Genomic DNA, 18,437 nt, shown 5'->3' with positions numbered 1-18,437 from the left:
CCAACCAGACATGCGCACTTTGAAAGTTTTAACTCATCTGTCTTAAGATAGCTGAGTTAGAGCAAGTGCAGGGCTCCGGTGTCCGTGGGAGTGTTGAGAGAGGCTGCTCCCTCCAATCCTGGTGCAGCATGAGAGCAGTTAGGGAATTGGTTAGGGGAGCTGTTGAGGGTCCGGCACTGGAAGAGAAGACGAGAAGATGGAAACAGGACCAGAGAGCGGAGGACATTCGTGCAGGTAAGTGAGGTATTTTCTTTAACGTATTTAATGGGTTCCCACCCATTTGTCCACCCACCACTCTCTAGTGCTACCAGCCGTGACTCCACAGGGCTGCCTTTGATGGAGGGGAGGAAGCCTTTAAGAGATAGCCAGAAGGCACACAGCTGCAGTAGATTGATGTGGTGCCTCAGCTTCAATAGAGGTCAGAGGTCCCTGATCTCCACCTCGTTCAGATGGTATCTAGAGCCTGGAGCAGATGCAGCCATGACCACTGTGAGCTCTGCGGTGTTATGTTATATGGATATGTAGAGAACAACTTATCACCCGATGGGTATTCAGGCACTGAGCTCTGGATGGGGTAGGGAGAGCGGCCTGCCGTAAGTCAGATCAGAATTCTTCTTCCTCCTTTGATTGTCCGAGCTCCCTCGTCTGACCCACGGATGTTGTCCAATAGGCACTCCGGATGCTGAGCCTATTGAAGGTGAAGTACCCACTGCAGAGTCCACATGTGTCAATGGGTATGAGGCACCAGCAGGATACATGTTGCCAGGAGAGTTGGAAGAATCAGAACCATCCAGGCTGGAACACAGTACCGAGCTTGAAAAATGTTGATCTTATCCTGAATTACCTGATGTCATTTCTTCAAAAGTACACCTACAATACTTGGTGTCTGTAAGGTTTTTGGACCCAGGAACTTTAGTCAGTAGGCATATCCAACTATGGCTTTTCATTTTTAATTTTCGGTTATGACCGTAACTCTTTTTTCCTACAATTAGGCTTTTGGAGCCTGAAAGTCGAATGTTCCAAAATCAACCGGTCTGCCTGATTTCTACACAAAAATGAAAACCATAAGGCTGACTCATGAGCATTTAGTGATTATTTATAATGATCACCGACTACATATTGTTTGCTTTTGGTCAAAAAAGTCCAACGTATACTATTGATAGTACTACCTAAGGTCCGTCTTTCTTAGCATTCTGTCGTTCAAAGAAACAACTGTCATAGGAATTTTTCATAAAATGATTTAATCATGGCTAATTTACACTCCTATCCCCCGTAAGTCATACCCCTAACGGAGCTCCTGCTGTACGCCACCAGAAGCAGCCATGTTGGATAATGTGCATTCTAGCTTTTCCAAACGTTGGGTCCTGACACACTCGCACCACATAGGCGCGATCCGAGTCATAAAACAAGGACTGAGGCAGCAACACGGCAAGATGTGGTCCCCAGGGTAGAGATTAGGCGCATTGCCTGAGGCGGTCTTGACGAAGTAAGTGAAGGGGAAGACTTTGTGGGACATTTTTTCCTCAAAGCAGCGGCTGCCTTGTTTAAAAATATCTGCGGTACAATTCCTTGATTGAGATATTTCTTTCTTTACCAACAGGGTGTGACTACAGACCCTTTGACCCTGGTTTAGACCATAACGCTATAGTGTAGCGTATTTTAAGTATGTGAAGGAGTATTTAACTTTATTTAACTTCCTTTATGTTATATGCATTGTCTTGTATTGTTTCACAAGTGTATTTTTCCACAACCACTAAGTTTGACAATTTACACGCTTAAGAGTGATCACTGGTTAGACCTATTGAGCAGTCACAATATTTGGGTGAAACACAATCCTGGTTCTAGATGGGCTTTGTGACCTGCCAGCCTCTGTATCTTTTTAACGCCTTTTTCTTTGTTATTACAGATACAGGATATTCTGAGACAACCGTATGTATATTAAGTGCATGCACAGTGTGTATGTATGTGGGGGTGCTTATTTAAGGATTCATTAGGCGTGGAGCCAACAGAACTGATTCCTGTGTGGTCCTGAGGAAGAGCCAATAGGGGAACAGCTCGAAACATGTTGACTACCTATTACTGTGACAACTAGACTCATTATAGTCCCAGTTTTTAATAATAGCCCCTTATTTTAACCTTACCAGCTAGGGACAGGAATAAAATACTAGCCCACTAGTTAGGTATTTTTAACTTCACTTTTTTCCCCTTCCCCGTTTCTAGTAAATACCAGTAAGTGCTCCTGTGTAATCATTAAGTCGCAGCACGCCTCAATCCGTAGAGGATTGGGATGAACCCCAATGATGAAGCATGCCACCTAGGGGCAACCCTAAAGGGTGAGGGGTCTCCAGGAAATACAGTTTATTCCTGCTAAGCGATCACAGTGGATTCTCACTGTATCCTTTTTTCCCATGGGCAGGTTTTCTACGAAGTATTCGATTTTTGTGTGTTACGAATCAAAAGATTAAACCTAGCCTCTACCTCCCCCCGTTTTTTGTATAGCTTATCCTGAATATCCCAGGCTCTCTGTGTGGAAGAAAAGCTTTACCTGTCACTGTGTCTAGAGTGGTTGCTATAAAGGACATTCTTTTCACTGCCTAAAAGTTGGATTTCAGATCACTGATGGAGAACTCCTAAGAAGCTAGGAGAAAGATCTAATGGTGGTTCGTGATCACCTGTGGCGAGTCCGCCTCCTATAGCTAGTCATGAAGGGAAAAGGAATATTTGCATTCCTGACCTCCTAAGAACCCGACCAACATCATCACATTTGTAGATACCAGGAGTACCAAGGTGAGGTCAAAGGGTAGGAAGGTGTATTGAAAGTGCCCATTTCCTACAACTAAGTCGAGTAAAGCCCTGTGGGACTACAGGACAAGCAGATTTTCCTGCAAATCCAAAGGCACCATCAAATTCACAATTTTTCTAGGGTGGAGAAGACATGGGCCAGGGTCAGAAAAATGAACTGTTGAACTTGTCCTTCCAAAAAAAGGTGTTCAAGAACCAAAGATCCAAAATTGGCCTGAGCACTCTGTCCTTTTTGAGCACCACGAAATGTAAATTGCACCCATTGCCCTCTTTCCTTCTAAGACAATCCCTAATGCTCCTCTTAAATGAAAGAAACTCTTTGGCGAGGATTGACAGGCTATGAGCAAAACCAGGATGTTTGACAGAAATGAAAGAAAAAAGCCACAACTGACACTGCAGGACCCACTTTTCCAAGGTAGCCGATTGCCAGCCGGGAAGGTAAAAGCATATTCTGCACTCCATTGACCGCGGGAGACTCCTGAAAGGGGAATCACACAAACTTGGCGGTGGCAGTGGAAGAAAAAGAAGAGGACAGGTCATGTTGCTGATATCCATGTCCTCTGCCACCACCGCCACCTCAAGTCTCGGAAGGACTGGACAGATTTCTTCACAGGCTTAGATGACTGTCTCTGGCAGTAAGCCATGCCCCAGGGGTAGCCCCTGATTTTCAGGAGTTGATAATAAGGGAACTGCCAGACTGTGGAGGATGGGTCATAGCAAGGCTCTTTTCACCCTATTCCAAGGCTGAATCCACCTTGTCTCCTAATAGCCTGGAGTCGTTAAAATGGATATCTATGAGGGACACTTGCATGTTCCTACAGAATCCCCACACCAGTTCCCAACCCAGCATGGGGACAAATGACAACACCAGTGCTGATACGACAGCGTGCACTACCGGTAGTATCCAATCTGTCCCTCAAAATGTATCTGGCTGTGTTCTACCTTAATAGACATTTGTGCAACAGTATTTCTAAACTCCTCCAGAAGGGCAGGCAAGTGCTCACTTGTCATGACCCAATAGGCAGACAGCGTTCATTCACCATTGTATCAAACTATTAGGGGAGAACACCCTCTTGTGGAGTTCGCTATGCTGGTCAAAGCGTGCACTACAAACCTTTCTGGTGCTGCCTCAAGAAGGCTGGGTCATCTAGGGCACGTCTCTCATGCCTTGCTATATGGCGACTGACTTGTCGTGCAGAGCATGCCTCAAGTTACACTGCATGTACAGTGTCTTTATTAGCTCAGTTAAAGGACAGTAAAGGCTCTGAAGTTGCAGGGTCTGGCTATAAAACTTCTGTAAGCACATTAACCTTGGTTTCGACTGTCCGCAGCAGCAATTCTAAAACCTCGGTTGTCTTGCCTATCTCCACAGCAAAAAAGGCATTTTCTCAGTAGGGGCCCTAAAGGGGAGTCCAATTCAGTCTCTAGCATGGCATCAAACCAACTGGCATTTTGGAGGCCTAAGTATAGTCCATCATTAGTATAGTGAGAGGGGAACAAGTCTTCTGCCTCCTCATAATCAACCTCATCATGTGGAACATCCTGAGGCTCTTGTAAGGCATTTGAGTCTGAGGCAAATAAAGCCCTCAAGTTGTCAAAGATACTAGCTCGGACACAAGCACAGTGCTGGCGAGTCTTCTAACATAACTGGCTGGATATTAGTAGTCTCACAGTGAGTCACTGACTGAGATCTAACGTAACTTGGTTCTGTATCAGAATCAGCATCAGGGTTGGATCTGGGACTGGTGCCCCTGGAACCAGCATTGGCTCTGGTATGATCAAAAACAATGTATCCTCTGACAAAGGAGTAGAGGTGCTGCCCAGCAATAGTAAGAGGCCAGGTGGTGGTCTAATGGTGTCAGTCAGTGCCAGGGCAGGACCCGCTAGTGAAAGTTCGACTAGGACCCCCTACGGTTCCCAGGGGGATCTGACGGTGCTTGAGAATGATCCCAAATAATATGGAAAAGCTGCAGCATTGCCTTCCTGAAGGCGCCTACCAGTTGGAGAGTCAAGAACTGCCCAGGAAATGTGGACCGGAATGAAGCTGCAATCAGACAACCTGTGAAGAGTTAGGTCTTTGCAGTGCCAACTGTGCGATCACTCCATGGAGCAGGAGCGTCAGGGGAAGGGCTTAAGCATGGACTACTTGTGTATGTGGTAAGAGTTGTCCTTGGATTTGTTCTTAGACTTACCGAAAGAGAGGGACCTTAACCAAGACCAGGACTTGGTGGATCAGGCCCGCACCATGAGCTGGACATTTCTCTTTGCCTCCTGCTCCCTGATGGCCTTCAGATACTTCAGGAAGAATTGGTTGCATGGCTTTTAATCATGCTTGCATGCGACATCCATATTCAATATCACTTTCCATCAGTTACGGCATAGCTTACAACCTGTAGTCATTTGGGAAAACACCCTTACTACACCATCACCATCACAAACAAGTTATAAAAGCGAACACGCATGTAAATGGAAAAGGAAGAGAATGGGAGAAGGAGAAAAAAAGAGGAGAGAGTGCTTAAGAGGCAGAAGAAATAGATAAAGAAAGTGAGGGAGAGAGTGGGGAGAAAATAGTTAAGGGGAAGGTAAGGAGAACATGCTAAAAGAAACCAGCATTCATCTCTGCCCTGTCGGTGCAACCAGTCTGAGCCGAGGCAGGAGATGGTGGTGGTGGAAGGGAGAGTACAACATGAGGAGATGCAGCGCGAAGCTGCAAGTAACACAAGAATGTCGTTATTGTAAACAAGCTCTTGGCATTGCTATGGGGGGCAGGGCAGGAGCGCATTGCTTTGAATTCTGATAAGGCGGTGGCGGGGGAGCAGCTTGGGAGGCATTCCATTGAAGTCTGGGGCGTGGCTGATGGGTTTGACGTGGACGCGCGTCTCACACGACTGGATCACATGAACTGGACCTAATCCGCGCTTGGTCAAGAGTTTGGTTCGCCTACTATAAACTCGCTATTAATCCCTGCGGGATATAATAGCGAGACCTAAAAAAAAGTTATTTTTAGGGCTTAAAACGTACAGTTAAGTTTGAGTGTGTAGCCCTGCATGCACATCAAAGGGTGCAGAACAAAAAGAGATGTTAGCATTGTAGGGTGGCACCCACAAACAGCTCTGCACAGTCATTTATGGAGGTGGGACGAAGCCAGCGTGTAGTTTAACAGCGCCATCAGTCTGCAGGGCCAATTGCAAAAAAGATTCCCGATCTAGTCTGGTGCATGGAGAATTCAAAAGGTGAGTAATCTGCGGATAGATGTATCCATTTGAATAGGTGTTTCTTATTGGGCATCAGCATCTAGATCTCTATCGTGGTATGTAACACGTGTACATTTAAGTCATCTGGCATGTTGATATGATCCAACTGTTGCTTCAAATACTCTCATATCGAATTTATGAAATGACCTGAAATTGGTGCAACACTGCACCAATGTGAATCCTGTGCCGCAGAGCTACGTGCTGCCTCAGGAGCTTTCTTCCCAACTCATGCCTCTTTGCATTAATGTGTCATTTTGTATTAAAACAAAGCAGCATGCGGTATTAGACTACATCCTACCACTTACTGCGAACTTCAGCTAACAATTATCACTCAATCCGCCCCAGCCTACAAACGCTGCTGTCTGGAATTTCTCAGGCGCTATTTATAGCTGCCTTATTTTTACAAGATCCTAACAATACAAACTTAATTGTCTGCACATAAACACCCACATTTTCAGGAATCCGAGTTTTGCATGCCAAACAAAGGTGTTCGGTAAAAGAATATCAATAGGCCAGTGGCAAATCACTATAGCAAGGAACAAAACTTGAGTAATTAGGAAAATATCAGAAGAGCGACCGAGATAACCCATTGGCAAGACCAAATCAATACATTCTTAGCACCCATCTCTTCACATGAACATGGCAAATGGTCGTTCATGTCCTCCAACGAATCTATGTGTTAATATGCATCCGGTTCAAAGTGTCAGGGCCCTGTTGTGCTCTTCATTCCATGCATGTAGAAACAAGGTGGTCCCTGACAACAACTTAATCTCTCACTTAATGTAAATCTCTTTATTTAAGGTACACAGATTATAAATCTGAAAAAGGAGATGTATTATTTGCAAGAAACAATATTAGTACGAAATACCCAACACAACCAATACAAAAAACCACTTTATACTCAGTCTCTTCTTAGTAAAATAGCAAAAAACGTGTCATGTGACAAAACGGAGCGTGTACCTTCGGACACACCGCCCCTATTGTGGAGACATCGACCAAACACCGCCAGAGCCCGCCGTCCTCCGAACTCCAATTTATTTGGTTTTTTGTATCACTATCCAGGACCCCATCCATTGGGACCTTCCTTCTGACCGGATTCGAGTCCCCCTACGACTACATGCGTGAGCGAGTGACCCCTCAACAAAACTACCCTTAAAAACACGGGGAACGATTTATCAGGGAACTCTGGAATTCCAATTAATTGTGCTCCACATTATCTATTCATTCTGAAATTCACCTACAAGTCATCGTTAGGTGGCCCGTCCAGTCGCATTGACGTGAGCCTTACACGTTACCATTGGTCCCCCGTACTCCCCCTCCCCTTGAACCTAGTCCTGAAGAAGACCTGCAGCAGAGGTTGTGAATCCCCCCTTTTTGCGCCAGGGTCGAAACGTCGACTCTCATGCCCCTATCCCTCTGAGGCCTACATCATTAATCGTCATTATCCCTGTCCCTTTCCCTTTCTTGTATGAATAAATTGTACAGATATTAATGTATGGGTAGGCCCGTTTTTTGGTTGTCCAACTGAAAAATTGTATTTTTAGTTGTACATAAGTATCTTAACTTTGTCCTTTAATCTACTTTCCTTTCAATTCACTTGAGCACCCACTTTTTTCTTACTGCAGGTTGCAGTCCCTCTTTTTTCTCTATTTTATTAACGTGTAAATACATTTGCAATTATACTAAGAAGAGACTGAGTATAAAGTGGCTTTTTGTATTGTTTGTGTTGGGTATTTTCTACTAATATTGTTTCTTGCGGATAATGCATCTCCTTTTTCAGATTTATAATCTGTTTACCTTAAATAACGAGATTTACATTAAGTGAGAGATTAAGTTGTTGTGAGGGACCACCTTGTTTCTACATAAAAACTATTACCCAGGTCCTTTGACTTATTGGGTCAACCCCATTTGTTTAATGCCTTCATTCCATGCAAGCCAGTAATCCAACATCTTGAGTAGAGTGAGGTGATTAGGAAACATAAGTTGTGAAAAAAAAGGACAGGGTCCAAAGTGTTTCTTCTGTGCCCACCGCCAGTGCTTCTACATGCCTGGGTGACGAATGCCAAGGTTGCTTAGTTCTGATTACCTCCTACTTTTTTCTCCCCCACACCGACACTTTCTGTTTCTATATCTCACTCCTGCAAATTATTTTTATCCACTGCTTTATCCCTCTGGCACCTATCCTTTTTCCTTCATTTATCTGCCACCCCTTTTTACTTTCTCTCACTTTCTCTTGTCTGGTGATGAAAAACAGGTTCAAGTCTCCCAAACCTTTACTGCTCCTCCTTCAAGCCACCAGGGGCACACCTTGGGGTGATGATGGGGCAAAACAATGTACCACACTCAGAGATCAGAAGAAAGCTGGATCTGGGCGGTGGGGAAATATGAAGGCAAGGTTTTCAATAACCAACAAGAAATGGTAGATGAGCCGAGGTGCTGCGAGCTCCACCGTGGCAGACAGTTGCTGTTTTACTGAGATTGAAAAAGGATACTGTATATAAGCTGATGGTCAACTCCAGGCCTGGTTTTAGGGCAGTGCGACTGGTGTGGCCGCACTGGGTGCTGAACTGGGGAAGGGGTGCTAACCTCGGGGCGGAAGGGGCCCTTTGCTTAGCAATAATTTACGATTTCAAAACACCTTCTGCAGAGTTCCTTGTGAATCCAACTATCAGGCCCCAATAAAAATATCAAGATAACTCTAGTGATTAATGTTCCTGTTAGAGAGAGAGAGATCGGAGTTTTGTCTAGTGGCATAAAGTAACGCAGCGTTAATAAGCCTGCTGCAAAGAACACGTACCATGCAGATCACAAATCTGTATTTTGTATGGATAGCGGAGCGGATTACCAGCGCTAAAGCCGGTTCTGGTCAACGCCATACATAGGCATGGCCAAAAAAGTAAGCCATCATGGTGTCAGAGTAGGGTGGCTGCAAGAAAAAGAGGAACTTTTCTTCTAAGAGGGTGAAGAGCTGCTCTAGGAAAGACTTATGACATAGACACAGAAGGTCAGCATGTAGGTTTGTGTTACAAATGTCACAGAGGGTGTCGCGATATTTATGCACCAGGTAAAAACCAGTACACTGGGGTTCGGAACTTACAGGATGCGACAAACAGCAACTTTTCCAAGCTTTCGTGTAATAATGCATTAGATTGAACAATGCGTAAACCACCAAAAGAAGACAATTGTTTAAGTCTAGGAGAAGCTCTTCTACAGTCATTGCTTTCGTAAAGCAGTAGAGGTGCCTGGAGGCTGCTTTAGAATGGCTTCAATGGGAGGGGAGGGTTACAGGGGATATGGAGCTGAAATAATCCTCCAGCACAGTGATGGCACAAACTGGCAGCCGCTCACTGGGACAAGGGCAGTTGGATGCAATGAAGACGTCCAGCGATCCGACAGAACAGGAGCATCTTGAGTGACTTCCTGAATCTACAAAAGTGGACTTCAGTGAGCAGAGGTAAAGGAAGTGTGGTCAAGAGCAGGCGTGGGCGAAGTTTCAATTACACAGGCAAATTTGCATAACTTCAGGAACTTTGCAATACGTTTGTTACTCAGAATTCTTGGAATTCGGTCATTATGCCACATTGCATACCTCTGTGCCATTCACAGTGTTTTAATTTACAGCTAACACATGCGAACAACTGCATGCAAGCACTGCTTTTGTTTTTTGGACTATGGTTTTGCAAGAAATATGTAAAAAAAATTCTTGCAGGGGTGAATTCTTTGCTAAAATTGAGCCCTCAACAATGGATTCACATTTCACGTATATAGGTGTCGTTTTGCTGATATTTCGCATTATTATGCAAAAGCAAATTATGTGAATTTCGCTCAGCTCAAGTCAAGAGAAGGAGCCTCATACATGCAGGATCCTGCACACATATGTGCTGTCTCTCAGCAGGTGCCCTGCACGTTTGTTTGGGTAGATGACTTGGGCTTTTGGTCACCCGGTATGACATCAACCGAAAGGAGACACAGGGGGGAGTTCGCCCAAGAAGTATCTTACGCATGTGGCACAGGTTTCTGAATTCAGTCCTTGACTTGGTCATGTGCCAGTGGAGTGAAAATGCAGGGGAGAGACATGGTTGATCTACAATGAGAGGAGCCCCAGGATTCTGAGATCTCTGGAACTTGGCAATGGGTTTTGCTGGTAAGTCCACAAAGATCCAACAGTAGTATTTGATCCTGGTGAGCACAACTGCAAACCCCCAAAACAATGCTTTGGATCGAGTGCCGGAAAGGTAGGATGTCAGGTAGGACCTAGGTGGGAGAAATATGTTAATGAAATAGTTCACACCTCTTATCGACAGAGGTATGATTAGAGTTTCTGTAAAGTTGAGGACTTCTCAGAAGGCGATGACATAAGGCCCGTTACAGTCAGCTAAAAACACGGGCAACTGTCTAGGTTTGGCAACTTTGTGGATCATGTAACATCCTGGCAATTATTAGTTCTTTAAAAACAACTGCTCAAAAAACGGATGAAACACCCAGGGGCGAGTACTTAAAAGCCTGCACTTTAGGTATTGTGTAAACGAACCCACAAAAACAACTGAAGCCGGCCTCAGCAAGCATGAAACAGCTACACAGTTTCCAAAGCAGGATTTGAAAATATAGGAGGCAACTCAGTATCACTGAAGACCAGGACATTTAACATGTTTTACTAAAAATACAGCTGCCCACTTTCCATTGATGCGAATGACTGATAACTAGAGGCACAACACTCTGATGTCCTCTCACCCATGACCCATGTCATTGGCTGGCAATAAATGGCAAGGGCGGTACTAGATTCCTGGTTGATGGTCACCCCCTCTCCCCAATTGCCATTCGCCTTGACCCCAGATTCGAGAGGTTTGTTTTTACATGTGGGCTACCTCAACCTTATTCATTTGTCAACCTATTTTCAAGGGGTGGACATGTAGCTTAGGGCCATATATGCAAAGGCATTTTGCAATTACTAGTGGTGCAAATCACAATTTCAGGCAGCTAGGAAATGCAAACTGCCATTTCGGAATGTACGAAAGGCATTTTCGGTAGTGAAAAATGCGATTTCTATTCAATCGAAATTGCATTTTGGTATTCGCTAAATAGGAAATCGCAAATAGGGATTGCCAAATAGCGATTCGCAAACACCATGTACAAAGGATTTCCAAATTGTGAATAATTGCAAAATGCCCATTTAGGAAAAGCAATTACCATCCATCTGTATCAGGTGGCAACCAGGTACAAAGGCATCCAAAATGTATCAGGCTCTTGCAGAATGGCGGCTCTGTATGTCTTGGTGAGGAGGAGGATTCTGGCTGGTAGGCCGAGAAGTAGGAGGAGACAGGAGAGTATATTAAAGGTGAGGGTAACCCAGTTTTAACAGACAGAGGAGGAGATGTATGAGAAATACAGACTCAGTAGTGAGGTAATCCTGGAATTAATTGCTGAGTTACCTCAGCTTCGGGCCCAAAATTGGAAGCAATGCAATCCCACCATATGTGCAGGTATTGTGTTGTCTTCACCTTCTAGCAGTTACCAGGGGGCCAAAGCAGTGGCGGGGGGGTGCCACAAAGTGCTTTTTACAGATTTTTTCACAAGATGGCCATCATGGTTAGCAAATGTATCCAACACACGTCTTCTCTGAATACCCCCCAACATTTGCAGCAGATCAAATTAATGTTTTACCGTGTAATACAATTCCCCAATCTTATTGGCTGAGTTGATGTCAAATATATTGCCATATGTCCCCCCTAAAGAAAAGAATTAATCTACAAAATTAGGAAACTCACACACTCATGTACAGGTAGTGTGTGAGGCCTCATGCTTCATAAAAGACATTGTGCAAGATTCACAGGCAGCACCCATGACTCCTTCATGTTCTTCCACAGTGGAATACAAAACCGACTGTCACAGGGTACATTTGGCGATGGCTTTTTAAATGGTAATAGAATTGTTGTCCCAAAACATACAGTGGCCAGAACTGTTTGTGTAATGTGACCTAATGCGTTATCCTTTCATGCTCTTTAAGGACACACATATGCCTTGCATCCTTGGTTACTGACACCATACTTGATTCCAAGAACTAGAAGTGAAAGACAGAACAACAGGGCACATAAAACAACACGGTCCATCATGGAATAGACCACTGGCATACTGAAGTCCAGGTTCCGCTGCCTCCACAAAACCGGTGGTGCACTACTTTACAGACCTGAGACGTGATATAAGATCATTGCCACATGTGTCACACTACACAATATCGCCATGAGGAAGGAGATGCACAGCATCAGTATAGAGCCTGGGTCCGACTGCATTGAGGAATTACTACCACTACAGGTGCAACAGGAGGGTACAATTGCACCAGAGGGTTGTGCACAACCCACAGAGATCTCCAAAAAAGATGTTTTAGGTCAAAATGATGACAACATTAAGCATGGGCGGAAATTCCGTTACGCTCGCGGATTTTCGGTAAATTTTCGATCCGCGAAAGCTTGCGAATTTACCGAAAATCCGCAAATTCGCATGCAGCGGATTTTTTTTTCTTGGTGATACAATTTTGCGGCGTGCGGTGTAAGTTCGCAATTGCGAACATGTAGGTACGGCGGGCAGCAACAATCTCGCACTCGCGAAATTACAAAATTTGCAATTCTGCACAAGAAATCCACTAGCAAGCAGCATAGACCTTCTGAAAATGATGATTTTTATCACAATAACTCCTCAGGTTGACATTTGCCTGCCTTTTTTTGGATTTGAGGCCTTTTGACTTTCTTTGGATCACTTTTGGATTAGAAATAAACTTTCACAAGTAAGTTTGTTTGGGGCATTACATTTGCTGTTCTGCAGAAAAACGAGTTTTGCTAAACTGAAAGCACTCAGCAGCAGGTGCAAAAGTTCAAATTCATCATTAGTAACCATTCCCTGTAGTGCTTCCTGACTGGGGCCCCTCCAGAGTTCAGTTGCTAGTTGCAACAATTGTATGACCCTGCTCTGACCCTCACAGCCAGATCATAGAATAGCTACAAGTAGGCCACAAAGGTCCTAGAAAAAAAATTGCACTGCAACGGAAAGCAAATTACAGATAAGGAAGCAGGTGCCAGACTGGAATTTTAAAACAGTGACACATTAATAAATCAACTCCAAATTAATTCATGTCAGTTGAAGCAGGGCAGGTGTGCTTGCTTTTCCCCCCCATAATCTACAGTGATGATGATGAACCAGAGGGTGGCATTGATGTACCAGAGGGTGGCATGGGTGAAACAGAGGGTGGCAGTGTTGAAACAGAGGGTGCTGTGAACCTGTGATGATGAACCAGACGTAGAAACAACATAGTCGCGACCGTTGCGTGCCGACAAGTAAGTTCGCAATCGCGAACTGGCACAAAATCCTCGCGAACTGGCAGAAACCCTTGCGAACACTATAAAAACAAAAAAATCCGCAAATTCGCGAGGATTCGCGGATTTTGCGGGTTGCGAGTTCGCAAATACGCGAACGCCAGATTCGCAAAATTCGCCCATGCTTAGACAGCATCTAACAAAGAGACATCACACATAACTGAAATACCACCTTTTATTCAGGTTGTGTCAATAATGTCTCTCTCCTTAATCAACTCTATCCAGTGGGGAGGCAACATCGTTTCAACAAAGTATGAAATAACAAACTATACCAAGTAGATTTATGAGTGTTCAGTGGATTCACTTTTTCCGGCCTCTGGGTGTGGGTGCCTTCTCAGCAAGACTGGGCTGTGGAAGAGGGGCCATGTCAGATCCAGAGGTGTTTTGGCATGTACGCATGGTACAGCATCCCTCTTGCATAGATGTGGCATTGATGCTTGAGGCACCTTCACTCTCAGCTGGCGGCAGTATGTTGGGGACAGACAGGTGTTGTGTCTGAATGCTTTCAAGGGCTGTGGTCACTTGTACTAGGCCACGTGCAACATCCTGACAGAAGTGCCCCGTGTCATTTTGAATATTGACAGTTCTAATTGTAGGGGTGGTTGTGTCTATTGCCAACAAATTGATTGAAGAGTGAAGGCATCAAAAGTGTGCCATCCACTCCCTGTGTCTTTGGAGACGTTGCTCTTTCTCCATGGCAGCAATCCAACCGCCTTGCCCTTTCTGCAATAGCTACATTGATTTTCACATGCTTTGCAGATGCCTATTTACAGTCTTTTTTTATTTAAAATCTCTTTTTATTGAAAGTATAGCCAGTTGTACAGCAGCTAATAGACTGCAGTCTGTTGCCTTCCACGTGTTAAGAAGACACCATTTAGGCGTGGATGGAAGGTTTTTCCACACACTCTTTGCAAGTTACGTATAATAGACTTCCAATATTATTTCACTGCTGGGTGCCTATTTACAGTCCTAATTTGTTTGGTGTGCAGGCGCTCTACCAAGACGATTGATTTCTCCAGGCCACCAAACACAGGAGAACTGGCTGCCATGCCATCTGCACAGTGTCATTGCGGACTGTTGCTGGTTGGATCGTACAGTGCCTGTGTATCCTGCCAACAGAAGTAGTTGTGCCCCTGCTTTGGGATTGTACCTCATCACTGCCCACAAAGGCTGCTAGTGGTGCAATGCTTACTCTCCTGGAATTTGGAGTTAGACTAATGGGCATATGAGTTGATACTGTGCTGTCCTCCATTTACACATTTGTGTCAGTAGCTCCTTTGGCCTTAATTGTTTCTGACACGTCCTTGGTGTGATCTGTGGAAATGCATGTACATAGATACTGCTAATAAATGGTTAATGTTTGCTCACAATAATGTAACTGTGCTTCATGTGTTTGTTATATGTTTCTTATGTACAAATATGTGTAGTGTGGTAATCAGCACACAGTACAGCATTCCACTTTGGTTTGCTATAACTCCCATGATGCACTGCCATGGTACAACTAATGTTTTACTTGAGGCATTACAAACATTATGTCATGCTAAGAAGGTAAAAGGGAGTTGATTTACCCTGTCTTGTGCCTGCAGGTTTGGAGCGGTTAACATCTGACACTCCTGTCACATTCTCTAGTTCCAGTATCCCCTTGATCAGTGATTCCATGGGAGTGGGAGGGGGTATTTGGAGTGTCCACCACCTGTGCCATGGCCTTCAGCCATCCTGCTGGCCACCTTCTCCTTTGTGCGGGATGTCAAGTCATACCAGAGTTTTCTGATCTTGGGTATGGTCCTCTGGGTCACACCTAGGGAGTTCATCTGCTCCACGATGCAGTTCCATATCTTGGTCTTCTGGGTTTCTGGAACAGTAAATGATGCCTTCCCAAAGACCTGGTCAATATGTGCCTCACATTCTTCTGTTAGAAGTTCCAACTCCACCTCAGAAAATATGACTTTCTCTTTCTGCTTCCAGAATCCTTGCCCCCATCTTCCTTGGACATGGTGTTCTCCAACAATTGCAAAAGAAACACTTCCAGTAGTGAGCTAGGAGCTCTGCTGCCTTCCTAGTCTTCTGAGTGGTGGCACACCCGGTATTTCTAAACTTCCGGCTCTGACATCATCATGCTGCATCCAAAATGCTATATTTCCTAATTGCATTTTCTTATTTGCAATTAGAAATACACCCCCACATGCATCAAAGGATTTTGGACTCGCAAACGGTGCGATTCGGAAAAATCGGCCGTTTGCGATTCCAAAATCACTTTTTGCTATGCATGAAACTTTTAGGAATATTTTGCACTTCTAAAAAAAGCGTTTGCATTTAAGGAATCGCATGTGTGCGATTCCTTAAATGCAATGCATGATTTTTTAAAAAAATCTGAATTCTAAAATAGGAGGTGCAAATTAACACGAGGTTGAACCTCGTGTTAATTTGCGAAAATTGAAAAAAAAGCAAAAAAATGCATTTTTTAAACTTGCATGTTACAGACACACATGTCCTTAGGACATGTGTGTGTGAAACATGCACTTGAAAATACATTTCAGGGGTGCAGGGGGGGGGGTCCTTTGGACCCCCCTCTGCACCCTTGAAATGCATCAACAAATTGCGAGTGCAAAACAAAAGAAATGCAAAACGGCATTGATTCCTATGGGCCTCTAGGCCCATAGGAATCAATGTAATGCCATTCCTTAATTGCAATTCGCAATTAAGGAATCGCAATTTCCGAAAATTAAGAAATCCTAAAAACTTTTAGGATTTCTTGATGCATAGGATTTTGCATTTCCTAAATAGCGATTCCTTAATTTTCGCTATTTAAGAAATGCAAAATCCTAGATTGATGCATGTGGGCCTTTGTGATTTCCAGTTTGTGATTGTGAATCTGTAGGAATCGCTATTAGAGAAATAAACTGTTACATACATCTCATTTTGCGATTCCTTAATATTGATTTCTACAAATCGATTCTTTGGAAATCCCAAAACCACGTTTCGCACATGTGGCCCTTAGTACCCAATAATATGGTTTTCCATGCAATAACACCGAAGACCCTCAAATATGAAAAGGTATTTCACATAGATAGTCCCAACATAAAGATTTCTTATAAAAGATAATAGGTTGATTGAAAAAAAACTGAATTAGAGAAAAATATGCCATGCACCAATCTGTGCATGTAGTAAGAGAACAAATTCCTAAACTTTTCATGTACAAAACTAACAATGCGCTAAGTATGGCCCATCGTTTTAATGTGTGCACTAATTATGCAGCTCTAGGTAAGTTGCTTATGTCTATGTTTACTTGCTCGAGTCAGCTTACCCTAACCAATTCACCAATGGGTGTCCAGGGAGAAAAATCAAGTCAGTTCTAATTTACCTGAAACATATTGACATTACTTCTCAGTGACCTACAAATATTTTTGTTATACATGCTGATAAAAGGTGGCAGAAGTGCGTAGGGAGCAATGATGACGTTAGGCATAACCTTAAGATATTCCACAGCAACTAGTCCGTTTGTAGCTTTGCTCTTTGTTTGGAAATAGGCAGTTCATGACCAGAAAACGACTTAGGCAAATAGTCTGCCCCACTGATTAGAATCGGAAAACATTATCTGGGCTCGAATCTTCCTTCTCTGATCTTTAGCAGTGATTGTTCTCGGCCACCAATCGGACCTACCAACTATTCATATGTAAATGACATACTTTAACTATCCCACCTTTATTCACCACACGTTTTTAATTCATTTCCATTTTGCAAAGTACACCTGAGCACAGCAAGTAAAGAATCCTCTGATAAAGGGACACCTGCAAGAACCAAATGTATGCCTGAGGATCTTGCACTCGGAAATGGGCTGCATTTTGCTAAGCAGCGAAAGACAAACGTGTTCTGCCTGCAACACAACATGCGATCAACATATAATTTTCTACATTGTCTACTTTTGAGTTTTACATAAAGCTGCGTGTCCACTTGCGACTACTCCCGAGTGCTGAATTATGCTCACTGTCTTGAACATGGTCAAAAGCAAGTCCATACTCTTACTGTATTTGATAAGTTATTGTCACAATTTACAATCGTCGGATGTGTGTGTTTCTACCTTACTTTTAAAGTAGTGCGCTCACACCTGAGACCCCGCTTCCAAGCTGGTCCAACATGTTGATTCTCAACTGAATGTATGCAGTGCTTAATTTGTAAAAACAGAATTGCCAGAGCCCTCTTCAGGAGGCCACTTCTGCATTCACCGCCCATTGCTGCTGTCAGCGCGGCCAATAACAGGAACAACACAACGACTAACCATCATACATCTGCAAGTGTGACAATTCTGACTATTCCAGACCCCCAAAGCTATAAGGATTGCATTGGCAGCAGGTATTTGTCATTTTTAAAGTGCATTGAAGTAATAAACAACTTTTGTGTTTCTCGTCTCTAAATGAGACAAAGAGCACCACATATGCAGCAGACTGTCATAAGTGCCAGTGTTGACATTGAAGTGCCAGTGCTGAGCACCGGAAACCACCGGCTCAACTTAAGCACTGAATGTATGTTTCATGGGGACTTATATCCTTACCTTAAACTTCATAGAACGAGTCTTCCATTATTTTCTTAAGAGAGATGTGAAATGGCGGCTGAGGTCTGGGTGGCCTTTTCAGTCTGATTACCGGAACACTCGATATCGTGGTCTTTTAGAGTTCTCGACCGGCTGTAAACCTTTCAAAACAGGGCTGCTCATCCTTTTCTTGGCCTACAAAGGAAAGAGGAGATACATTGCTTCATTAACATTTGTTCAATCAAACAGCCATCTTTTCATATTCAAAGTCTACCACTATCTATATTTTCTCTGTTTCCGGTCTCATTATCTTTGGCACATACCATGTGTGTACTGAGTAGGCAGCTGCATACAGTAAAATATGTAGGGCCTGCATCAATAGTAACATTAGAGGTCTCAGACCATCTTTGTTCAACCATTAGACTGACACCCACAAACCCAATCAGTTGTTGATAGGGGGAGGGGTTTTCCTTCCCTGCAGCCAGCGCT

At 43.8% G+C, this 18,437-nt stretch overlaps 1 protein-coding gene across 4 annotated transcripts in view; it reads right to left on the bottom strand.

The window, feature by feature from the left end:
• Positions 1-18,437, bottom strand: part of ATXN1 (ataxin 1) — a 1,146,771-nt gene that overhangs the window by 80,551 nt on the left and 1,047,783 nt on the right. For all 4 annotated transcript variants that reach the window (XM_086965153.1, XM_086965155.1, XM_086965154.1 and 1 more), the window contains one exon: positions 17,970-18,143. The gene's annotated coding sequence lies outside the window, so the exon portion shown is untranslated. The remainder of the gene's footprint in view (positions 1-17,969; positions 18,144-18,437) is intronic.

The sequence above is a fragment of the Lissotriton vulgaris genome, chromosome 4_1 (genome assembly GCF_964263255.1).
Source record: "Lissotriton vulgaris chromosome 4_1, aLisVul1.2, whole genome shotgun sequence".
Taxonomy (NCBI): domain Eukaryota; kingdom Metazoa; phylum Chordata; class Amphibia; order Caudata; family Salamandridae; genus Lissotriton; species Lissotriton vulgaris.
This window is presented reverse-complemented; position numbering and strand designations above follow the sequence as displayed.